Source organism: Lactuca virosa, chromosome 8 (assembly GCF_052849685.1).
Source record: "Lactuca virosa cultivar CGN04683 chromosome 8, Lactuca_virosa_CGN04683_v6, whole genome shotgun sequence".
Lineage (NCBI taxonomy): Eukaryota > Viridiplantae > Streptophyta > Magnoliopsida > Asterales > Asteraceae > Lactuca > Lactuca virosa.
The window spans coordinates 92,146,389-92,154,854 of NC_136433.1; the positions used below are offsets into that span (position 1 = coordinate 92,146,389).

The 8,466-nt window shown below is 38.2% G+C and overlaps 1 pseudogene; it reads right to left on the reverse strand.

The window, feature by feature from the left end:
* Positions 1-30: 30 nt before the first annotated feature.
* On the reverse strand, positions 31-2,505 carry LOC145130628 (mogroside IIIx synthase pseudogene; annotated as a pseudogene).
* Between the last annotated feature and the right edge of the window lie 5,961 nt (positions 2,506-8,466).

Here is an 8,466-nt window from a genome sequence, read left to right on the forward strand (position 1 = left end):
TTTAAATTAATATATTTACATTATTGAACCTTATACATTTAACCGTGTATACTTCAGTCCGTATAAAATGAGGTGGGTTGCAAGATGCAACTCTTGTTTTCGATTTGATGATGCTGGCACCGATACAAATGATGGACCAATATTGCCTACTGTTGATACATTTTTAGTACCATGTTTGATTAAATTGGTTTTTTTTTTAGAAATATAAATCCCATGGAATTTTTGGCACCAAATGATGAACCAATATTGCCTACTGTTGATACATTTTTGGTGAACGGGGTTATCCCCATAACTTTAAGAATATAAAAGCTATGGTTATTTGAATTTGATGTATTTTTATCTATATTTAAAAGACAATAATTATAATATTTAATGAAGTTTTTAAGTTTTTTATTTAAAAAATGTACTAAAAATGAATTTCAATGTTTATTGAGATTGAATGGGGTATGTTAACGTTATGCATTTCATAATCATTTATTCTGCCATTCTACTTGTAGTTTAAAAGTTTATATGCAAACAAATTAGAGTATAGGGATGTAACATATCAACTCGAAAAAGTATAGAGGGCAAGTTGCACTTTACCGGTTATAATAGTAACCCTTGGGTAACGGGATTGACACGTATGAGGAAAAAATGAGGTGTCATTTGCTTTGCTCCCACGCAATGGGATATCGAAAATATTACGTCAATTCGTTCCATCTCGGGCTTGTACCATGTTTTTTGTATTTTTTTAGGACGTCTTAATTTAAATGGAAGCCGGGGTTATTGCGTTATTGGGATTCTTTATTTAAAAAAAGTATATGTTTTCTTTAAATGTTTATTAATTTAATTGGTATTTAAATTAAGTTTTTTAAAAGATAATTTGTATTATTAATTTTAGATGGTATCAAAATATAATAAGCTAATAAATTGTTTTTTTGTGTTTATGTAAAATAACCAAGAAAAACATATTATCTATTTTTTTTAATATATTTTATCTTATGTCAGTTACCTCAAGGAGAAGATAGCCTCTACACATAATCTATGATGCTACTTGTACAAATTTTAATTTGCAACATATATATCACTAGCTCGTTTTCATGCTTCTCTAGCATATAAATGATCCTAAGGCAGATTAATGGTAAATGTCCAACATTATGTGCATTGAGAAGTGACTATGAGCTATGGAATGTGATTAAAATTTAATATATACTTCCGTCATAATCTTTCTTATATTTATTTGATTCTGATTTTAATAGAATAAAATATTAATAGAATTAAGATGAAAGTGATCAAAGGGGTAAAAAGGTATTTTTAACTATTGTCGCACACACATCATAAATTGACTGTTTTTTCGAACGACAATTAACGAAGAAGCAAGCAAAAACTTATAATTACAAATAAATTGACTATTCTTACTGCCCATGATCTTAAACATTAATAATATTGAACATGATATTAGCTAGGCTAACACAAAAGAGGGTAGCCTTTTCCTCTTGCAAATCTTCTATTCTTCCCTCGTCACTTTTAATTAACCAAAATAAAAGAAAAACTAGAAGTGGTATTTTTGAAAATGTATCCAAAGTAAGGTTTATTTTGGTATTTTCGTTTTTATTAACCAAATAAACCTTACTTTGGGGAGCTATGGCTTTTCTTTTAGTTTTCAAAATAAAAGAAAAACTAGAAGTGGTATTTTCGTTTCATGTAAAAAATGTTTTCGTCATATTCGCTCCCGAAAGAAACGAAAACAGTGGATCCAATGGCTTTTGTGTCAAGCCACTGCATCACCTGCTTTTGTTTCTTGTCCTCTACGGGAGACGGGTCTGCAACGAGTGGACCTACAGGCACAATCTTTTTACCAGTAAGAACAGAAAGGTAATCATTGTACTTACCTTCGATCTCCTTGAAAGATTTAACAAGAACGATGCTTGAAGACCGATTGACACACTCCATTACACGATCTTTATCTTTACGATTATGTGCGGAGCTTTCAAGAATCTCAGACACGTGACCAGACTCGTAGCTACGATAGTAAATCGTCGAGAATGGAAATGGAATGCCAGTGGAGCTGTTCAAGTAAAGATGAAACATGTTGGTAGCCATGGTAACACTTGTGGTGATGAACACCACCGAAGGGATTCCAAGTTCAGAAGCTGCCAACGGAGCCTAGTGTTGAATAAGATCGTAAATGAGCAAATCGGGTTGTAATTCTTCCAAGATTCTTGAAAACTTAGGACTTGCCTTGTCGAAAGCTTTTTTAAGAGTGGGCATAAGATGCAGAGGGAGACCATTGGTGGTGTGAAGGTGTGGTGGTAGATCCGGTAGTTCCCGGAGGTGAAGCTCTATGAACCGAACTGCGAGTGAACCATCGTTTGCTAACGGTTTCTTGATCGAACTGACGTTAGCCGGAGTTGAGCAAAGGTAGATGTCGAAGAGGTTTGTGTTGTTGAGTTTCTTGGCTAGTTCTAGGAAAGGAGAAATATGACCATGGCCTAACCATGGGAACATCAAAACCTTTTGCTTTTTTCCTTGCCTGCTAATCGTCATTTTGTGATCTGAAACCCTGATTCCTATAAGGTGGTTGTTTTGTAGCTTGACTTGGGAGAAGAAGGTGGCGTTATGTAGACAAATTAACGGGTTATTATGGATAGTGCTTAAAATAAGTACGAAGTAAATCCGTTTAAAAAGTTGAATGCAATCTTTATTTATCGTGCATGGTTCACATATCTATATATTTTGATTGAATTTTTTTGGTAATAAAATCTGTACTAAAGAATATATACATGTTATTTGCCTTTGATTTAGTTATGGAAAATATCTTAATTAAGTTATTTGGTATATTGTAATTTGTAAAGGTTTTAGAGGATTGATTTAATTATGGAAAATATTTTAAGTTAATTGATATTTTCTTACAATATTTTTGATGTTGTGAATAATTTATTCTTAACATTTGATACATAATAATGATTTTGACTTTTGAAGATAAATTGATTCATTAAATGAGGCCATAGTTGTCTTGTTTCATGAAAGTATAATCATTGTTTTGATGTTCGATTTTCAATTTTAAATGTCACTAAATCATTAACCATGTATCAAAAACATTAGAACATGTTTTGGTCTTATATCAAGTACACGGGACCTTTTTCCATTGCAACTCTAGCATCGTCCAAGCAAGTGCATGATATGGAACTCGTGACCGCCACCACGATGATACAATTAGACTATATTCATCGTAGACTTTTTCTTTATAACGGCAATGAAATATAAAATAAAAGAAATTAAAAAGTTAGCGGGAAGCCAGTATTAGTCGTAATACTTGTACTTAATGCTTTTTTGTCATAGTCTCTTTGTATAGGGTTTGTGTGTAACATTTCATTCTATTTATTGATTTTCTCTCTGCCTCTTTTTGGCATTCGAGAGTTATTCCTTTCTTGGTATCAGAGCGCCTGATCCAATCCTCTTCCTTTTCTCTCTAAAACTCTTCTCCTCCTCCATGGCCGGACCATCTTCTTTTGATTCTCTCCTCTCAATGAACACTTTTCTCCACCTAATCTCCAATCGCCTCACCTCCTCCAATTACCTCATTTGGAGAAATCAACTACTGTCGCTTCTCCAATATCAGAATCTCCTGCCTCTCGTTGATGGCTCCTCCGCTAAGCTGCCTTCCACGATTGTCAAGGAAGGGACCTATGTTCCAAATCCTGAATTAGCAGAGTGGCAATCTGTTGATCAAAGGGCAGTCATACTTCTTCAAGCTTCTCTCTCTGAATAGGCTTTTTCAGAAATTGTTGGGCTCTCTACCGCTAAGGAAATCTGGGATGCCCTAGAAGCCGCCTATAGCAGCTCCTCCGTCGAACGAGTTCAAAACCTTCGAGATCAACTCCGCCAGGTATCAAAAGGCTCTTCCTCTGTCTCCGATTTTGGGCGAAAATTCCGTATAATTTGTGACTAATTGTCGGCCATTGGACACCCTATTGCCGATTCTGATAAAGTCCATTGGTTTTTGCGTGGTCTCGGTGCTCCGTTTGAGACATTCTCTGCCGCCATCCGGGCATCTCGTTCTACTGTGACGTTTCGCGACCTTCTTGCTCAGGCCGAGGGTCACAAATTATTTAAGCAATCCATCCATGGGTATGTCGCTCCTCCGGTGGCTTTCACTGCTCATTCGACCGAATCTCAGCCAAATCGAGGTCGTGGTGGTCGGTATTTTCGTGAGGGTCGAGGTCGTGGGCGTCGTCCCCCGCACTGCCAGCTTTGTCGCACAAATGGCCATTTTGCCAATGCGTGTCCGCAACTTGTCTGGTATGCTTCGCCCACTCCGGGTTCTCTTTCCTCTGAATCGGACGCTGATCTTGCTCGGGCCTTTCATGCCCACTGCCACGTGACCTCATCTGGTCCGGATTGGTATGTCGATTCAGGTGTAACCGATCATATGTCCTCCACCACTGCATCAGTTACAAATCCGGCTCCCTTCCCCGAAATGGCAAGGTTTTCTTTGGAAACGGTACTACTCTTCCCATTTCTCATACAGGGCACGCCTCCTTCAAAGGAGATATCCGTCTTCGGGATGTGTTAGTCGTTCCGCGACTTACTAAAAACCTCTTATCTGTTAGCAAATTAACCCATGATAATTGCCCGGATGTTTTATTTTCTCACCCGCATTTTTACATTCAGGATCGAAAGACGAAACGGGTTCTAGCTCAGGGCCAATGTAGTCATGGTCTTTATGTGCTTTCCACCGGTCCTCAAGCCCTTTTTGCGTCCACCAAAGCTGCGTTGAAAGCTTTTTTTGATTTATGGCATGCTCGTTTAGGGCATGTCTCTTATGACACTATTTCACTTTTAAATAAACAGGGTCAGTTGTTGGTTTCCTCCCTTTTACCTAACCCGTCCATATGTTATTCTTGTCAAATGGCAAAGGCACATCGGTTACCTTTTGTAAACAATGATAAATGTGCTATGAATGTTTTGGATCTTATTCATTGTGATCTTTGGGGTCCATTCCCCGTATGTTCTGTTGATTCTTATCGCTATTATGTATCATTTGTGGATGATTTTTCACGCTTTATGTGGTTTTACCCCCTCAAAACTAAGTCCGGTTTTGTTGATGTATTAGATGTGTTTCTCAAATATGTACAAACTCAATTTAATGCCAAGGTGAAGATTTTTCAAAGTGCTGGTGGCACGGAGTTTCTAAATCACAAAGTCCGGTCCTTACTTGATATTAATGGCACGTTCCATCGCATATCATGTCCTTATACCCCTGCCCAAAATGGTAGGGTGGAGCGCAAGCATCGACATATTGTCGAGACCGGTCTCGCAATGATGTTTCATGGCCATGTTTCCCCTGATTATTAGGTTCATGCGTTTAGCTCAGCGGTGTATATCATAAATCGCCTCCCATCATCTGTCTTACAAAATAAATCTCCATTTGAGTTGCTCTACAACACATCGCCCACATATGCTCATTTTCGCCCTTTCGGGTGTCGGGTTTACCCATATTTACGGGATTATGCGGATCACAAACTATCCCCTCACAGCCTTCCCTGCATTTTCCTTGGTTATTGCTCACAATACAAGGGTTTTCAATGCCTTGAACCATCTACATCGTATTTACATAACCAGGCATGCTAAGTTTGATGAACAATGTTTTCCGCTCCTTAATGACTCCAAGGCTACTCCGACACATTTACTTGCTCTAACAAAATTTTTCGATGCCATGCTACCTGCCCCGGTCTTGCCGACTCCTGCCTCTGATCCGGCGCCATCTCCAAAGCCATGCAGTATTTGTGTTGATCCTGTCCAATCTTCCGCTACCACTGAGCCTGATCCCACCAACGATACAACAGGCTCTTCCTCCGACTCCAGTGATATTGTTTCTGATACAAGTGATGCCCCGACAGATCCAGCTGGTGCTCCTTCTAACTCTGCTGATGATTCTTTTTTGGATCCCCCACCGACAGCATCACCTATGCCGGCTTCACCGGTTCCGCCGTCTGGTTCTTCGGTGCCTATACCGATCCCGAGTCACCCAATGATTACTAGAGCCAAGGCCGATATTTTCAAACTAAAACATCGAGCGGATATGGATAGCTCCATCTCTCATGGGCTTTTTGCAAAGCTTCACACTTCCGCTGATCCAAAAAGGTACAAAGTCGCTGCTCGATCTCCTCATTGGGTCCAAGCCATGGAACGTGAGTTGGATGCTCTCCGGAAAAACAACACCTTTACGTTGGTCCCTCGACCTTCCAATCATAATGTTGTCGGGTGCAAATGGGTGCAAAAGACTTTTGTAAAAGAACGGAAGAAAAGAGAAAAACAATACAAAACAACCCCCAATCTACAAAGAACTATATATATGAAATTATGAATAAATACAATTGCACAAGCAAACCCACCAAAAGAACAAACCGGAAAGAGAAGCAACATGTTTTTATAACTTGTTTTTATTAAACATGTTTGTTTGTAGTCTTGAAACAAAATAACTTGTTTTTATTATATACAATGTATATATGCAAGTAAGATTAAAAAGAGGTTTTGTTTACTAGATTCGGTAGGTTTATCCCAAAGTTAAGTTTAATTAAATAATATCTTAAAAACCGGTTCGAATCGATCGATCATACTGCGAACCAGGGACGATAGTGGTTCAACCGCTACAAAAAAAATTTGATATAGCTACGGAAAAATTTCATAGCAAAAAGCTAAAATTACGTAGCTAAACCTAAATAGCTACAGAATTCGCAACAAAATTTGTCAATGGGATTCCATAGGTATATTTCTTGTAGCAAAATGTTTTACTACGGAAGTATAGTTCTGTATGTGGTCATTGCTACCACGTCTATTCCGTAATAATGTGTTCCGTAGTAACTTTCGTAGCTAAAGGTTTTGTAGCAAATTCCGTAGTTAAAGGTTCCGTAGCAAGTTCTGTAGCTAAAGGTTCCATAGCTATATGTTCCTTAGCAAATTCCGTAGCCATGTATTTTGTAACAAAAAAAAATTAGGTAGCCGCTTTTCATAACAATATCTGTAACATCCCAAAAATTCAGAGAAAATTTTCATTTTTAAATTCATTCCAATCATACGATAATCATATCAAAACAGTCGAGGGTATATCATAGTAAAATATTAGCATAGTACAAAATCCCAAAATCATGTGATGCCGAAAAACATAGGTGGATGCAGTGCGATTAGATCGGGCCCTTCCCTTTCGAGCTGGAAGTACCTGAAACATAAACTGAAAACCGTAAGCACAAAGCTTAGTGAGCTCCCCCAAAATACCCCATATTATATATATATATATATATATATATATATATATATATATATAACAGTCAAAAATATATTGGGTTTATTTCACCCCCTTCAGTATCTTTCAATCGGTATCGGGTCTATTTCACCATCTTCGGTATCTTTTAACCGGTATTTGGTCTATTTCACCCCCTTCGGTATATTTCAACAGGTACGGGATCTATTTCACCCCTTTGGTATCTTTCAACCGGTATCGAGTCTATTTTACCCCTTACCACTACACATATAATCATAACAATAAGAGTCACAAAGACATCAAGCAGATACATGCACAACAAGTAATTGTCACGAAGACAATCATCATACTACAAACATAATCTAGTGGGTCGGCATTGATGCCTTCGACCCACGGCTACAGTGAAGGAAACTCACATCAGACTGAAGATATCAAATCACACTCGAGCTGCTGACTTGCGAAATCCTCTCACTCTAAATCACAAGTAATAAAACCCTAATTAGAAATTATGTCAATAAACCACCCCGAGAGTCCAAACCATAAACCCTAGCTTTAAGGGAAAAAGGCTACTTAATCCTTGCCTTATTGGGCCTAATCCACCAAGGCCCAAATATAATTAGTCCCAAAGCCCAAAAGATATGCCATGTCCAAAACGGGTCCAAGTATAAAGGCCCATCACAGAAAATCTCACGGCCCAACAAGGGCCCAAAGTCCTTAAGTCCCAAAAATGGCCCGAGATAAACCCCAAAGTCCCATCTGATGAGTACGCTGAGCGTTCCATCAGTACGCCCGACATACTCAAAAGCTTCGCATCGATGGTTCCCCAAGCGCATACGCCCAGATGGCCAATTTCCCATTTGAGGTCTTAATCGGTTAAGATCTAATGTCCAACTTCGGATCTAGGGTCCTTAAAGCGTATTAAGCCATAAAGTTGCCAACTTTATGCTTTTGCATGACTTATAAAGGTCAAATCTTAGACTTTATCACTCTAACTTCATGAAACAACCTTCAACATTTGCATGGTTGAACTTAATCCATCAAGATACCATTTTTATGCTCAAGAGGCATCAGAGACACTAGGATCTAACATTATTTTCTTATGTAGTACCTTATACTCTCAAGAACCACCTTAAGGACCATAATATGAAGAACATAAGCCCTAAACAAAAAGTAATACATGGAGTCATCAAGGTAGGAGCTTTTTACCTCCAATAAGCTAGAAA